The following is an 18,085-nucleotide window of genomic DNA, read 5'->3' as shown; positions in this document are numbered from 1 at the left end:
CTTTACACTCTTATCACATGTCTTTATTTGTTATCAGTGCTAGGATTGTGCCTTACATAGCTAGATTGACATCTCCATTTTGCTGTGAGCTTAAACTGTTTTGCACATGTCACATTTGATGGAATATGAGCTTATATTTTGACCTAGAACTTTGTAGGTACGTTCTAAGCAAACCTTCACGAGACTTCACTCGTCCACTAGGGACACTTAGTGGTTTAAAAGGCTTAGTGCATACGCTAAATGCATTCGAGAGACCAGCGACAGTGGTATAGTTAGGATTTCCTTAGTTTGTTTTACTTGAGGATAAGTAAAATTCAGGTTTGGGGGTATTTGATGAGTGCCAAATATTGTATATATTTATCCCTTTTTGTTGGCATTTAACTCATCTTTTGTGCATTAATTCTACATTTTATCCATAGTTTGTATTTTCATTGTTTTCAAGAATAAATATTTTTTCTTACTTAATTTTGCATTTTTAGGTAATAAATAAAGTTTGGATGAATTGCGGAGCGAAAAGAGAAGAAAAGTAGTGAAAAGCCGGGAGGAATTACACAAGGAAGCCGCGAAGAATGTCGTGCACAAGACCAAAAGGCTAGAAGTGGGCTTGAAGAGGAAGAATTGTTCTTAAAGAAGACATGGGCCTGGCATACCCAAGGCCCAAAACCCTCACCCAAACCCATTTTCTATATCCAAGCCCGTCTCGGATTTCAGCCGTCAGATCGAAGCATTTCAGCATCCTACGGTCGCTCATATGCCTGTGCATCAAATCCCGATGATTCCGCTAAACACTACAACACCTAACCTAATCTCGCACCGTAGACTTCGTTGTATTTTACATCCTACGGTCGCTACAAGCTCTTTCTTAGCCGTCCGATCCACCTACCATCTCCATATCCAGCGGCTTCAGCTCGTGGTACACACATCTTGATACACCCGCCTAACACACTAATACTCGAACCCTATGACCTAGCCAAACAGCTCCCTACCCTAACCCATATCGACCTCCACCTTCGTCTTCCTCTCCCCTCTCTGCAACAGGACCACCAACCCTGCCGTACCACCACCTATTCCACTTCCACAACCACCACTACCTACACCAACTACCACCAACTCCACCATCTCCATCATTACCCGACACGACCCATCCCCCTAATTCGAAGCGCTTTAACCTCTCTCACCAACTGACCTAGGTGAGGGTTGATAAAACACCTCAAATTAGGGAGCAATTGTAGCGATTGGGAGCAGGAGAGAACCGAGAGAGGCAGAGAAGACATGGGGCGACGTCAATTCAAAGTTTTGGTGAGTAAATTTCGGAGATTGAAAACCCTAATTTCAATTCTAGGGTTTCGGAAAAATTGGGTATTTGGTGATATAAATAGGGGGTGATGTAGAGGGGTAGAGGGGGATGATCTCTGGACTAGCCAGAAAAACATTTTGTTTTGTTTTATTTCACAATTTCAATTTCAGTTATTGCATGACAGTTGATAGTGAATGTTATATGATGTTTTGATTTTTATCTTCAATGTTGAGAATGTTGTTTCAATTAGCATATGTGATGAATGTTGATGCTGTTAACATGTTTTTCATGAAATAAGTTACTGCATCTAAGGCTCAGATGAAGCCTTAGTGCATTGTTGGATGATGAATTGCTAGGTTAGAGCCTTAATGCTTGTTTTTCTTGAGCAATGGGAGAGATTAGTGCTCATCTGTGTGCTTGTGATTGATTGTACTGTCAAAAGACAGTCAATGCTAGGAGCACATTAGTTGAGCAAGCTGATTTTCTTTCCATTCCAATTGTATGCTTAGGGTCTTAATTTCAACCTAGAACTACATTGTTTGGCTAGGACACCAAGGTGGATTCTAAGCCATTAGCTTAGCCACAATTCCTTTCTTCAGTCACTTACAATTCCAGCTCTGCTTTTATTCACTGCTTAGTTACTTTCCTTTACTGTTTTTCTTAGTTCTTGCATTTTGAAGCTGTGTGCACTGAAGTCAGTGCACAATCTCACCCCTGCCCTTGGCTTACAGCCTTGGTTCCCTGCTATTGTTATTTTATATCCTCTGCCATTTAATCTTTGTTGTGCTGCCATCTTGTGTTAATTGCTTTGCTTTGCTAACTGTTTTAGTGCTATTCACTGCCTTCATCCATCACTGCTCACTGCCATAGTGCTTTGCACCCATTGATAGCTTAGGAAAACTTCTTGTATGCTCCCACTCCCTGTGGACAAACCCCTACTCATCCCTATACTATAAAACTTGGCCTTGTATACTTGCAAGAGTTTTTGTGTGTTTTCCATTCCACACCATTGTGTTTGGTAGAAGATACCCTAAAATAAACGAGCTCATGAAGTTCTCAGTACAACTGATTTGATTTCATAGTGTCAAAAAGCCTTATTTTTATTATATGAGTATGAATATCAGCTTCGGATCGCACCGCCAGTCTCGGTGAACCGATTTCAACTTGATAATTCATAGAATCATGTCGGAAGCTTAGTTTAGATAAAGTTTCTATCTTGAAAATATAGCCAAGTCTCGAGTCATATTGGAAAATCAGAGTTCCAAGGTAAGATCGTCCTCGCCGAACTTAAACCATTGATAAACAGTTGGGTGCCATGATAATCAATGTATAATACCCGGTATTAGGAAATTCCGACACAATTACGATGATTTATGTTGGAGTATGTGGCTCGATAAACACCATATATGTATAGCTAGGATAGTCCCACATGGAATAAGAGGAGTACATGTGGCGCTTAATAAGCTTGGGCATCTCCTTACATAGCACCGAGGCCTTTTAGATTAAAACCCCACACCTGCTGAAACAGGTGGTCAAGTGGGGACAATATCGGTGCTATGTGGTCGGGTCCAGAAGTAGGGTCCGGCGATCCGTGAAGATCCTAACAACTGGTATCAGAGCTCGGGTTAGGGCTTTAGGGTTTATCATAGTACGATTGGAGTGGGAGTTATGGGTGATAATAACGAAAGTACGGTAGCTAGGGTTAAAGTTTTTAATGGGAAGAACTTTGCATTTTGGAACTCTCAGATGGAAGACTACCTATATGAGAAAGACATTGTTGATCCATTGGGTGGAGTTGCGAAAAAGGGAGCACGCAAAGACGATGAATGGACAACTCTTGATCGCAAGTGTGTAGCCGTGATCCGTATATGTCTAACGGAGGAAGTCTACAATAATGTACAAGAGGAAAATAGTACGAAGAATCTTATGGATAAACTTGAAAAGTTGTATCAAAAGTCATCAGCCTCGGGGAAGATTATGTTGTGTGAACAATTATTTAATCTGAAGATGCAATAAGGCGAAGCGATTTCAGCATATCTTGGGAAGTTTAAATCAATTATTTCTCAGCTTTCAAAAGTTAGTATTACTTTTGATGATGAATTTCAAGCTTTACGGTTGTTGTCGTCATTACCAAAGAGTTGGGAGACTGCAAGGACAACCATAAGCAATTCTGCAGGGAGCGAGAAGTTGAAGCTTGATGATGTGCAACAAAGGTTAATTGCTGAAGAGGAGAGAAGAATAGAACAAGGTTATGTTTCTAGTTCTTCAAGCTCGGCCTTAAGTATGCATGAAGAAGATAGAGGCAGGAGTTCAAATAGGAACAACAACAAGACTATATGGAAGTCTAGAGGAAAGTCTAGAGGGAGATCTCAATCCCGGCCTAGAGGTGTTGTTGAGTGTTGGGCGTGTAAGAAAGTAGGACACTACAAACGCGACTGTCCGGAAAACAAAGGTGCTAATAATGGTGGAAACAAAGGTAATCAAGAAGAGGGCAACGTAGTTGCAGCTGCGGAACCGGTGAAGGTCCTTGTTGATAACAAGAAGATGATTACGGAAGGTTTTCGACTACTCTCTGAGGACAAGAAAGATGAGTCTTGGATTATAGACTCAAGAGCTTCTTTCCATGCAACGGGTGACAAGAGTATTATGATCTCTTATAAAGAAGGATACTATGGCCAAGTATTCTTGGGTGACGTTGAAGCATGCGACATCATCGGTTTTGGTGATGTGATCTTGAAAGTCAATGGTTCGACATGGAAATTGAAGGATGTACGACACGTTCCAAATTTGAAGAAGAACTTGGTGTCTGTAGGCCAAGTTTGTGATGATGACTGTGAAGTTGTGTTAACGAAACACGATTGGAAAGTAAAGAAAGGGGCTATGGTGTTAGCTCGTGGAGTTAGAGTCGGTACTCTATATCATACTTCAGATGGAACTACTTTAGCAGTGTCTAGTAGTGGTGAAGACACTAACTTATGGCATAGAAAATTAGGGCACATGAGTGAGAAGAACACGAAGATTCTATGTTCGGGAGGATATCTACCTAAGGTGAAGTCTGTTGATATGAGTTTTCGTGAAGATTGTGTTCTTAGAAAACAAAAACGGGTTAGTTTCAGCAGAGGATGAAGAGACTTGAGAAGTGAAAAACTTGATTTGGTTCACACGGATGTATGGGGACCAATTGATGTTGCATCTCACAGCGGGTTCCAGTATTATGTCACCTTTATTGATGATCACTCAAGGAAGGTGTGGCTTTTCTTCATGAAGAATAAGTTCGAGGTGTATGAAGTGTTTAAGAAGGGGAAAGCTTTGGTTGAAACAGAAACTGGTCTGAAGTTGAAGTGTTTAAGGTCATACAACGGTGGTGAGTATGACAAAACAGAATTCTTACAGTTATGTGCTACAAATGGAATTCGTTTGGAGAGGACAGTTCCAAGGACACCACATGAGAATGGAGTAGCAGAACGTATGAATTGGACGTTGAATGCAAGTGCAAGCTGCATGAGGTTGCAGTCTGGTTTTCCCGAGACCTTCTGGGCACATGCAACAGAGACGGCTGCTTATCTAATTAACAGGACACCTAGTAGTCCATTAGATATGAAGATACCAGAGGAGGTTTGGACTGAAAAAAGGTAAATCTTTCCTATTTGAAAGTTTTTGGTTGTGTTGGTTATGTTCATCTTAGTCCCGGTGAGAGGTCTAAGATAGGTGCTCAAGCAAAGAAGTGTATATTCCTTGGTTATGGAATTGACGCTTTTGGGTATAAACTTTGGGACTATGAGGGTCACAAAGTTATTAGAAGTAGAGATGTCACTTTTAATGAGAATGAGCTGTACAAGGACAGGAATACAACACAAGTTGAAGATGTCAGGTCAAGCAACATCGATAAGGAGTTGTATATCGATATTGATGATGTTTCTGGAAGAAGTGTGGAACAAGAAGAGCATGATGTTGCTGATGGTAGAGAAGTACAAGTTAAAGAGACTTCTATTGCAGTGGGAGTTATTCCTACAGTTTCACAAGAAGTACGAAGATCGTCAAGAACTCCTAAACCAAACCCAAGGTATTCTTTGAATTATCTATTACTTACGGATGGAGGCGAACCTGAAGATATTAAGGAAGCACTAACGGCTGATGATTTAGGCAAGTGGAAACTTGCTATGGAGGATGAGATAAATTCACTTGATGAGAATGGCACTTGGGTGTTAGTAAAATTACCAAGAGGTAAGAAGGCGTTGCATAACAAGTGGGTTTATAGGATGAAATCTGAAGCAAATGGAGAAATTCGCTACAAGCCGAGGTTGGTTGTGAAAGGTTTCCAGCAAAAACCTGGTGTTGATTACAACGAGATATTTTCTCCAGTTGTGAAGATGACTACTATTCGAGTAGCGTTAAGTCTAGTGGCTTCTGAAGATCTCTACCTTGAACAGTTGGATGTAAAGATAGCTTTTCTTCATGGTGACCTATATGAAGAAATTTAGATGAAGCGTCCAGAAAGATTCATAGTAAAAGGCAAGGAAGAGATGGTGTGCAAGCCAAAGAAGAGTTTGTATGGTTTAAAACAAGCCCCGAGACAGTGGTACAAGAAGTTTGATAAATTCATGCATAGAAGTGGTTACTCACGGTGTAATGCAGATCATTGTTGTTACTTCAAAAGGAATGATTCTGACTACATCATATTACTACTGTATGTGGATGATATGTTGGTTTCCGGAACATCTCTACAAGAAGTTGAGAATTTGAAGAAACAATTAGAAAGTGATTTTGATATGAAAGATCTTGGTGAAGCAAAACAGATTCTTGGTATGAGGATCATAAGAGACAGAGCTAAGGGTATACTTATGCTTAGTCAGGCTGAATATATTGAACGAGTGTTTAAAAGGTTCAATATGGAGAATGATAAACCAGTTAGTTCTCCACTTGGAAGTCAAATCCGTCTTTCAAGTATGCAGTGTGCGAAGACAGATGAAGAAAAGGAGTACATGTCTAACGTACCATATTCTTTGGCTATTGGGAGTCTAATGTATGCTATGGTGTGCACGAGACCGGATATTGCACATGCAGTGGGAGTAGTGAGTAGATATGCAAGCAACCCAGGAAAACAACATTGGGAAGCTGTGAAGTGGATTCTCAGATATTTGAGAGGTAGCACAAACGTACCATTGTGCTATGGAAAAGGTGGTTCTATTTTGAGGGGTTATGTGGATGCAGACTTCGCAGGTGATGTAGATAGAAGGCGAAGTACGACCGGTTATGTTTATACTATGGGGTCAGCTGCAGTGAGTTGGAACTCACGGTAACAGAAGTTGGTGACATTGTCTACTACGGAAGCGGAGTACGTAGCGGTGACGGAAGCGAGCAAGGAGATGATTTGGTTACAAGGATTATTAGCTGAGTTGGGCAAGGAACAAGGAGATAGTGTTCTGTTTAGCGACAGTCAAAGTGTTATACATTTAGCCAAGAACTCAGCCTATCATGCTAGGACAAAGCATATATATATCTGTTATCATTTCATTCGGGATCTCTTAGAAGAAGGAGAGTTGAAGCTCGAGAAGATTCTTGGTTCGAAGAATCCGGTGAATATGTTTACCAAGGGAGTTACATCAGACAAGCTAAAGCTCTGCAAGGCTTTAGTTGGTCTCTCAGAATGAGGATCTGGGAGGGGAGCCGCACTAACAAGGAAGATGTTTTAGCACCGTCAATCCAAAGTTGAAGAATGGAAGACAATCAATGAGTCTTCAAAGTGGGAGATTGTTAGTTACTGAAGACTAATTATTATTTCCTAAAGTTAGTCGTGGTTATTTGGGGAAGGGGTTTCCTAAACCGGTTAGAATTCTTGGTGGCCAAGTTTGTAACCTATATAAATAGGTAGTTAGGCCTTGTAGAAGTGCATTGTGTAGAAAACGATTAAGAGATCAGTGAGAGATTCCTTGTATAGCTTTTAGGTCTAAAGCTAGGATTTCGTTGTGAGAGCATATTGGTGAGGAACAAGAGACAAGGTTATCGTCTAGGGTAATTGTTGCGGTGTAACCAAGGGTTTGCTGGGATTCACACGACGATGTAATCGTTTTTCTTCATAGTGTATTTGATTTGGTGCGGCTCAAAGTGGACGTAGACAATATGTACAAGTTGTATGTATTGGTCGAACCACTATAAATCTTGTGTCTTGTGAGTTGATTTATCTTTCTCGTATTTTCATAGTTGCTTGTGCTTGGTTTACTTATTATTCATCATAATATCTCAAGATCCGTTATTCCGCGGTTGTCAGTGATTCCCTAAGAAAATCCTGACAACTGGTATCAGAGCGTATGGTTGGGGATACTGTCCGAACGGAGAAGTGGTTGTGTATGTCACCCGGTTTAGGGCGCAAGTGGATTCAAACTCAAGGTAGAGCAGGCAAGGCCCAAAGTAGAGTTGGCGCTCAAGGTGGAGTTAGTGCCACACCCCATTAACTCAGGTGGAGCAGGATTCTATGGTGGGCAAGGTTGTGCTCAAGGTGGAGTTAGTGCTAGCCTTCCCATTAACTCAAGGTGGAGTAGGGTTCCAGGGCGCGTAGTGACAATAATCATGTTCGATGGGTAGCTATACGGACGGTGATCATATGGTGGAGTATGATTGGATTGGTGAGGTGGTTTAATCTCACCAAGATGGAGATTTTTGGAGTATGTGGCTCGATAAACACCACATATGTATAGCTAGGATAGTCACATATGGAATAAGAGGAGTACATGTGGCGCTTAATAAGCTTGGGCATCTCCTTACATAGCACCGAGGCCTTTTAGATTAAAACCCCACACCTGCTGCAACAGGTGGTCAAGTGGCGGCAGTATCGGTGCTATGTGGTCGGGCTCAGAAGTAGGGTCCGGCGGTCCGTGAAGATACTAACAATTTGTTCGTGATAATCAATCTCAGGGAAGGATGGAAGAAGTTTGCAGCGTCAAAAATTTTGAAGTTGGATATGTTAAGTCAATTTTCCGATCACTTTAATATGTACGAACGAGCTGAGCCATCTGGAAAAGAGAATGTCAGGACAAAAGTGATTAATGAATGAAAGTACAAAACCTAATCATTTGTCTTTTACAACAGCTTTAAGAGTCTTACAAATGAATTTTTTGAATTCAGCGTGACAAAACTAAATGAATCATACTGTCGGATGGCTAAAGGAAAGAAACCTCACTACAAGGAGAATGTGTATACGCATTTGAATGCACCCCTTGAAGATATTTTCAAAGAAGTTGAAAAGAGGAATGACATCCATTACCTACGGAGCATAGGAGAGCATTACCCGGAGACGAAGGATCATCCAGAGTTTAGTAACTATCATTGATTCATGGGATACTCCACCAATGATTGTCGGTAGGTAAAGGATATTCTTCAACACATAATTCGGGACCGTTTCTTAAAGAAGTTTGTAAAGGCTACAACCCCCTCCCCACCAGAAGATGCGCCAAGTTCGGATCGGACGAGGCACCCACTTCTTATGTAACACCATTTCACATTCGGCCACTCAATCTCTGGAATTGGGAAGTAGAGTCATGTCACGAATCCATAAGAGTGACAGATCGGGAAAAAATATTTTCAGCGTGCGAATGAAACCAGTCATATTTTCCTCCGAGGATGTTCCAATGAACGGGCAGGCGCAACGAGACCCACTAGTCATCACAATTGTTAATCGAAAATGGGGGAGGGGGTGAAAAGAATGTCAGGTTCAAATATTACTAGATATAGACCTGAGTTCCTCAATCCAATGAACGGAAGATGTAGAATATGTGATTTTACCATCTCGGGTTGTGAGATTACTAGATATGGACTTGAGTTCCTCATTCCGATAAACGGAAGATGTAGAATATCTGATTTTAACATCTGAAAAGTGGGGGTACAACAACTACACCCAATATTTCGCTTAGCAATATATATGTACAAACTCCAATATACTTTCTAGAGAATTAACTAGACAGTCAGACTCAATCTAGATAAAAAGTATATCAAAGAGTTTATATCTCAATCTCTCGGTTTGATATATACTCAAGCAAATAGAAATATGCGAGTCTTTATCAAATACTAGAGAGATAACTTGGATGGTACCAAAGACCAATATCCAAGTGTCAATCAATTTGAATCAACAACCAAAAGGTCGGATATTCTAATAGACTGAACAACGCACAACCTGTGATATTTCAATTATATTACAAAATATAATGCAGAAAAGAAATAACACAGACACCAGAATTTTGTTAACGAGGAAACCGCAAATGCAGAAAAATCCCGGGACCTAGTCCAGATTGAACACACACTGTATTAAGCCGCTACAGACACTAGCATACTCCAAATTAACTTCGGTCTGGACTATAGTTGAACGCCAATCAATCTCACACTGATCCAAGGTACATTTATGCTCCTACGCCTCTGATCCCAGCAGGATGCTACGTACTTGATTCCCTTAGATGATCTCACCCACAACTAAGAGTTGCTACGACCCAAAGTCGAAGACTTTGATAAACAAATTTGTATCACACAAAAAAGTCTACGGTAATAGATAAATCCGTCTCCCACTAATATACCTACGAGTTTTGTTTCGTCTTTTGATAAATCAAGGTGAACAAGAACCAATCAATAAACTGGTCTTAAATTCCCGAAGAACAACCTAGTATTATTGCTCTCACCTCACAGTAATCTTAATCGACACAGCGAAAAAAGATATTCTGGAATCACAAACTATGAGACGAAGTGTTTGTGATTACTATTATATCTTGCCTATCGGAGATATAAAATCTCAAGCCAATTATTACAATTGTACTCGTACGATAGAAACAGCAACATCAGATCACACAACTACAAGAAAAGTAGTATCGGTCTGGCTTCACAATCCCAATGAAGTCTTTAAGTCGTTAACCTGGTTTTAGAAGAAGAAACCAAAGATTAAAGGAGAATAGACTCTAGTTATGCAACTAGTATCACACGTAAGGTGTGGGGATTAGGTTTCCCAGTTGCTAGAGTTCTCCCTTATATAGTTTTCAAATAAGGGTTTGCAATCTATGTTAGCTTGGTAACAAAGAATTCATTATTCACCGTTAGATGAAAACTTGATTAGATTCAAGCTAATATTTCTCAACCGTTGGATCGAAAACTTAGCTTGTTACACACAAATGAAATGTCCAATTTTGGGTTTACGAACCATTCCCAAACATTAACATTTGTTGGTTCAACAATAGTTAACCAAATGGTTAGCCATATGATTACTTTCATATCAACCATATTTTTCTTCACCATAACTAGTTCAAATGACTCAAATGAACTAGTTAGAGAGTTGTTCAATTCCTTAGATCTTATGTAACTACACAAGACACAATCGAAGCAAAAATGGTTTGATTCACTCGAATCGGTTCATCAACTTTATAGCCACGGTTTGGAAAAGAATTCCTTAGTTTAAATAAACATGAGTTCAAGAACAACCGGTTTTAGATATAACCTGCTCAAGCTCGCGGACTGGGTTCGCGGACTTAAGCTCATTGAAGGAGTTCACAAACTCCAGCAAAAATTCTCGGGTAGAGAACTTCTGACAGTTCGCGTACTTAGTTCGCGGACTTGGCTCACTCCACTTCTATTTCTCTTGATCAACAAAGTTCGCAAACTTTGGTTCAAGGAATAAGGACTTATACATATATGTATTTTCACAACAATGCTTATATCCTACCAATGGTTATGTAATCTAAACTCTCATTTCAATCATTGAAACATTCTCAGAGGACGGATATAGCCGTTATTCACAGACCATTTTTCGTCAGAGCAATTTTCAAAGTGATTGAAACATAACATGACTTTCTTCACTACGTAAAGATGAATTCGGCTAAAGCGAAAGCTTACCAACACATATTTCGAGAAATAGATAGGCGAGATAAACTCGACTTGAAATAGCAAATGTGCATAATGAAAGTCTATATATCAAAACGACTTTTGTCTCAAGAGAGTAGGAGATAGAATAGATAGACTTTTGAGTGACAGATAAGTTCAAGTCTCCACATACCTTTTAGTCGATGAAGATCCACCAGTTCCTTGAGTAGTCCTTCATCTTGTATGATGATTGCCATGGAGTTCTTGAGCTCAACTACACTTTCTATCCTAGTCTGAGACCTTTAGATATGTAGGATAGAAATCAAGACTTATAGTTTTGATTACTAACATTGACAAACATGCTTGAGATAGTAACGCATGCAAGTTCGACCGAGAAATGCTCTAACAATATCCCCCTTTGTCAATTTTAGTGGCAAAACTATTAATACATATGGAATACAAAAAATAAATAAATTAACTTTTGTAGATCCTATTCCACATGCCTAATCTTCAACATTACTCGAAATCTTCGTCACTTCCAAGTACTCCAATGATCCCGAAGGTTGTAAGTTTAGCATCATCGTTGTTGAAAATTTGTAGCTATAACAATAAGAAAACAATAATTCTCGATGATTGTTATACAGTGTCATAGTATCATTACACAGAGTCAAAGTCCACTTGTATCACAACTTCCACAACAATATTATGGTGATATGTATCACTCCCCCTTAGTCAATACTCCATCTCACATGGAAACCACTCCCCCTTATATAATGATCGGAAAACCATATGTATTTGTAGTGTGAACTATTAATTCTCCCCCTTTTTGTCAATAAAATTGGCAAAGGTACAAGAACGGGATTCTAATGAAATTTCCGAAAGAGACATTTCTTGACCAAAAGAAAGCAAAAATATCAGCTTGTTCTTTAAATGCAATCATAAAGCCGAAGCTAAATGCATTCATCAAGGAGTTTATAAAGATACAAGATAACCCCTATAATATTCCACACAAAGATATGGCAATTAAGCGCAAGTTCAAAAGAACTCCCCCCCCCCCCCCCCAATTAAATGTCATTCTCGAAAGAACAACAAGAGCGACCTTAATTTCGAAAGAAAAGAAGGATTTATTTGGAAATAACAAATCACATACAAGTATGAATTTGAATCCAAAATACTCAATTAAATTAACCACAAGAGAACCCATGATTAATTTAATCGACAAATGCTCAAACATAAGTGAACTTTTGGAGACTCAAAAATATACAATTAGATTAATCACAAGAGAACCCATAATTAATCTAATCGAAATACACAACCAAATTAATCACAACAGTAATCAATTTAATTGGTCATACTTGACATAAGAAACTTACGGAGCAACAACTAAATAACCAAAAAAGATGATTAATTTAGTTAAAATTGCTCAACATAAAGTACCTCACAGAACAAAAACATAGCTAATCAAAAATAATCAACTTGGTTGTTTAATGCTCAACATAATACACTTTACGGAGCTTCACAGCAATACATAAAATATGGATCAGGGAAGATCAATTAGTGTGGAATACACAAGGATTCATTCTATTTTCCATCACCATTTGCACAATGACATACAATAGACATAATCCTTGAAAACAAAATATTTTAACCTATCTTCCATCAAGAATTGACAATATAGGCTTAACTTTTGTATTTTTCAAAAATCCATTCATTCCTTTATCAATACAAGAATATCGACTTACGAAAGACTTTACTTTTGACAAGATATAGGATAGTCAAGTTCACGGACGTAAACACACACATCCCATAACAATATTGTAATATATAAAACCATAAAGATTAATACTGAAAAAATCATCTCCCAAACAAATTTAGAATTTAAACCAATAAATCTAAAAACATGAAGATGAAAACGTTGAACATAGCTATGTGTAATCACAATAATGGCTATTCCAAACTCTAGTTATTCTTCTAATAAAAACAAGAAAATCGAAGATTTACTAGGTAATAAAGGAGAAAAACAAAGTTCGTTGAGAACCTCATATCTTTCAATGAATCCATCAAAGTAGGTATCACTAATTTCCTTTATTCTCTTGAGCGTGGACACACCATGTTCACGAGTTAGAACACTAACTTTGCGATCAACAACCCGAGCAAGATGTCTAGCCTTGGTGCAGTCTAAGATGAGCTTCTTTTGATTTTGTATCAGAATATTCTGATTAGTAAGTATTCTGGCCTGACCAGCCAAGAGTTGGTTTATTTGCATATGAATATTTGCAAACTCGACCTTTGAATCGTTCTGAACACGAATCAAATCCTTGACAGAATCATTAATCCAGGAGTTGTGATTCTTTCTTTCAAGCATCTTATTTTGAACTAGCTCTTGGATTGACTCACGTCCTTGAGCGTCTTCCTCCATATCAAGATGCACAATCTCTTGAGATTTTGCAGAGTTCTTCATATAATTTTTTGTTAGGGATGGAGAGACACAATATAGAGTAATATATATGTGTATGTAAACAGGAGAAGAAAACTCTTGTTTATGGAAACCCTAAGAACTCTCAAGAGGAGGACGCAAACATTTATGGACTGTTAGCACAAAACAAAAACAAAAAACTCGCACAAAAACCAAAACTGAAATAATATACGACATACTTGAGATTTCTCAATAAATTTCCTTGCAACTCTCAAGTTAGAAACAAGGAAAAGAATACCTGGAGTCAGGTGGTAGAGTGAAATTTAGTTCCACTGTGGTCATCGAGAAAGGAGTTGTACATATCATCTGACAGTTTGATCTTCGTGTTCTTCGCCTTTCTTAGGTTGTCTTTCATCCCAGAAGAGTAAGACATGGTGTGTTTAACATATCCGTCAGAAGTCTTTTTCTGAGGACTAAATCTAGAACCTCTTGCAACTGGTTCAAAAGGATCATAATGGATAGGAATCCATTTTCTAGACTTAGATTTACCAGAACCAGTCTTATAAACACAGGGAATGCTTTTATCGGCAACACAAGAATTTATACCACTAGAATGCATTTGAACTCTGTGATGATTTCTAGGAAAGAGGTCATATTTATAAAACTTCTGGTTTTATGTGGGCATGCGATTCACTGCAGTAGTCAACTGACTATATGTTCCATTGACAGTGGAAAGAAGCAAATTATGAAGTTTAGAAATTTGTTTCTTTCTGGAAAAACAATGGATAGCATAGTGATTCTTTTTCCCACAGAAAGTACAGGTTCATGGAGGAGAAGCAACAAACGGCACCTTCATAGCCATATGAGAAGATTGCAAGTTATATAAACCTTTCTTGACACAAACTTCTACTGGAAGATCCTTCATGTACTGCAATCCATGAGAATTAGTTTGTACAGAAGAATTCCTCCTTAAGACAGAGTTTTCCTTTTCCAAGGAGCTGCACTGTTCATTCGCTAGACTAAGAGATGCTTCTAGTTTCTATTTTTCGACATGAAGCCTGTTAAGTTCCGATGAATGCGTCTCGTTCAATCATTTCTCTTTAATTGATTCTTCCTTAACTATATCTTCAAGAGCACTAATCTTTTCACGCTGTAGAGTAGTTTCTTGGAGTAGTTTATCAATATTCTTAGAGAAAGACTCAATGATGTTGTAGAGTTCATGTTCTCGATCAAGAGACTTTTTAAATTCATCAATCAGCTGATCATGATCCTGAAAATCAATAATCTCAGCAAAGTTTTTTGAGATTCTGGTGAGCTTCATTTCAGCTTTTTCCATAGTGTTCAATGTCTCATCGGAGAGAGATATGTCATCACAAGATGAAACAATCTTCTTACCTCGGGATTCGGAAGAACCAGCTAAGGAGTAATCCTTTGAGGTATTCCCAAGACATTTGGCATAGTTAAAGGCTTTAGAAGACATCTTGGTGTGCGTAGAAGAGATTATGTCCTCAGACTCAGATTGCCACAAACACAGACTTGTAAGGTCTTAAACGTGTTTGCCTACTGTGATACCAATTGAAAAGTGGGGGTACAACAACCACACCCAATATTTCGCTTAGCAATCTGTATGGACAAACTCCAATATACTTTCTAGAGAATCAACTAAACAGTCAGACTCAATCTAGATAAAAAGTATATCAAAGAGTTTATATCTCAATATCTCGATTTGATATATACTCAAGCAAATAGAAATCTGCGAGTCTTTATCAAATACTAGAGAGATAACTTGGATGGTACCAAAGACCAATATCCAAGTGTCAATCAATTTAAATCAACAACCAAAAGGTCGGATATTCTAATTGATTGAACAACGCACAATCTGTGATATTTCAATTATATAACAAAATATAATGCAGAAAAGAAATAACACAGACACCAGAATTTTGTTAACGAGGAAACCGCAAATGCAGTAAAAAATAGGTGTGCCCCAATAAAAAAAGAAATTCTATTTATACACCATATTTTGGTTCTGCGGATTGAGTCGAATCAATTGTAATGACATTTCTTAAAACACCCCGGGACCTAGTCCAGATTGAACACACACTGTATTAAGCCGCTACAGACACTAGCCTACTCCAAATTAACCTCGGTCTGGACTGTAGTTGAACCCCAATCAATTTCACACTGAGCCAAGGTACAGTTATGCTCCTACGGCTCTGATCCCAGCAGGATGCTACGTACTTGATTCCCTTAGCTGATCTCACCACAACTAAGAGTTGTTACGACCCAAAGTCGAAGACTTTAATAAACATATTTGTATCACACAGAAAAGTCTATGGTAGTAGACAAATCCGTCTCCCACGAATATGCCTACGAGTTTTGTTCCGTCTTTTGATAAATCAAAGTGAACAAGAACCAATCAATAAATCGGTCTTATATTCCCGAAGAACAACCTAGTATTATTGATCACCTCATAATAATCTTAATCGACGCAGCGAAAAAAGATATTGTGGAATCACAAACGATGAGACGAAGTATTTGTGATTACTTTTCTATCTTGCCTATCGGAGATATAAAAATTAAGCCAATTATTACAATTGTACTCGTACGATAGAAACAACAAGATCATATCACACAACTACAAGAATAGTAGTATCGGTCTGGCTTCACAATCCCAATGAAGTCTTTAAGTCGTTAACCTGGTTTTAGAAGAAGAAACCAAAGGTTAAAGGAGAATCGAATCTATCTATGCAACTAGCATCACACGTAAGGTGTTGGGATTAGGTTTCCCAGTTGCTAGAGTTCTCCCTTATATAGTTTTCAAATCAGGGTTTGCAATCAATGTTAGCTTGGTAACAAAGCATTCCATATTCACCGTTAGATGAAAACCTGATTAGATTCAACCTAATATTTCTCAACCGTTGGATCGAAAACTGAGATTGTTAAACACAAATGAAATGTCCAATTTTGGGTTTACGAACCGTTCCCAAACATTAACATTTGTTGGTTCAACAATAGTTAACCAAATGGTTATCCATATAATTACTTTCATATCAACCATATTCTTCTACACCATAACTAGTTCAAATGACTCAAATGAACTAGTTAGAGAGTTGTTCAATTTCTTAGATCTTATGTAACTACATAAGACACAATCGAAGCAAAAACAGTTTGATTCAATCGAATCGGTTCATGAACTTTATGGCCAGGTTTGCAAAATCATTCCTTACTTTAAATAAACATGAGTTCAAGAATAACCGGTTTTAGATATAACTTGCCCAAGTTCGCGGAATGGGTTCGCGGATTTAAGCTCATGAAAGGAGTCCACAAACTCCAGCAGAAATTCTCGGGTCTAGAACTTCCGCCAGTTCGCGGACTTGGCTCACGCCACTTCCATTTCTCTTGATCAACAAAGTTCGCAAACTTTGGTTCAAGGAATAAGGACTTATACATATATGTGTTTCCAAAACAATTCTTATATCCTACCAATGGTTATGTAATCTAAACTCTCATTTAAATCATTGAAACATTCTCAGAGGACGGATATAGCCGTTATTCACAGACCATTTTTCGTCAGAGCAATTTTCAAAGTGATTGAAACATAACATGACTTCCGTCACTAGGTAAAGATGAATTCGGCTAAAGCGAAAGCTTACCAACACATATTTCGAGAAATATGTAGGCGAGATAAACTCGGCTCGAAATAACAAATGTTCATAATGAAAGTCTATATATCAAAACGACTTTTGTCTCAAGAGTAGGAGATAGAATAGATAGACTTTTGAGTGACAGATAAGTCCAAGTCTCCACATACCTTTTAGTCGATGAAGATCCACCAGTTCCTTGAGTAGTCCTTCGTCTTGTATGATGATTTCCATGGAGTTCTTGAGCTCAACTACACTTTCTATCCTAGTCTGAGACCTTTAGCTATGTAGGCTAGAAATCAAGACTTATAGTTTTGATCACTAACATTGACAAACATGCTTGAGATAGCAACGCATGCGAGTTCGACCGAGCAATGCTCTACCAAAATCTCGGGTTAAGAGATTACTAGATATGGACTTGAGTTCCTCATTCCGATGAACGGAAGATGTAGAATTTCTGATTTTAACATCTCGTTTTCTGAGATTACTAGATATGGACTTGAGTTCCTCATTCGGATGAACTGAAGATGGAATACATCCGACTTTAACATCTCGGGTTCTGAGATTACTAGAGTTAGACTTGAGTTCCTCATGCGGATGAACTGAAGATGAAATATATCTGATTTTAACATCTCCGGTTCTGAGATTACTAAAGATAGACCTGAGTTTCTCTACCTAAGATGATTATTTTCTAAAATGATAACTTCGAACTCCGACTAGTAAAGAATGAGAAGATATTGTTAATCGACCCGGTCTCTCATAATTGGAACCACGATCAGCTAAGCATCCTCCCCAACATATTATAAATATCCACCTTCCCCTCAACAACATCTCAGACAAAATTATTTGGCCTCACTCTAAATCTGGTAAATATACCACAACTGTCTAATCCAACAA

The sequence above is a fragment of the Papaver somniferum genome, unplaced genomic scaffold (genome assembly GCF_003573695.1).
Source record: "Papaver somniferum cultivar HN1 unplaced genomic scaffold, ASM357369v1 unplaced-scaffold_125, whole genome shotgun sequence".
Classification (NCBI taxonomy): Eukaryota; Viridiplantae; Streptophyta; class Magnoliopsida; order Ranunculales; family Papaveraceae; genus Papaver; species Papaver somniferum.
Note: the sequence above shows the minus strand (reverse complement) of the source record.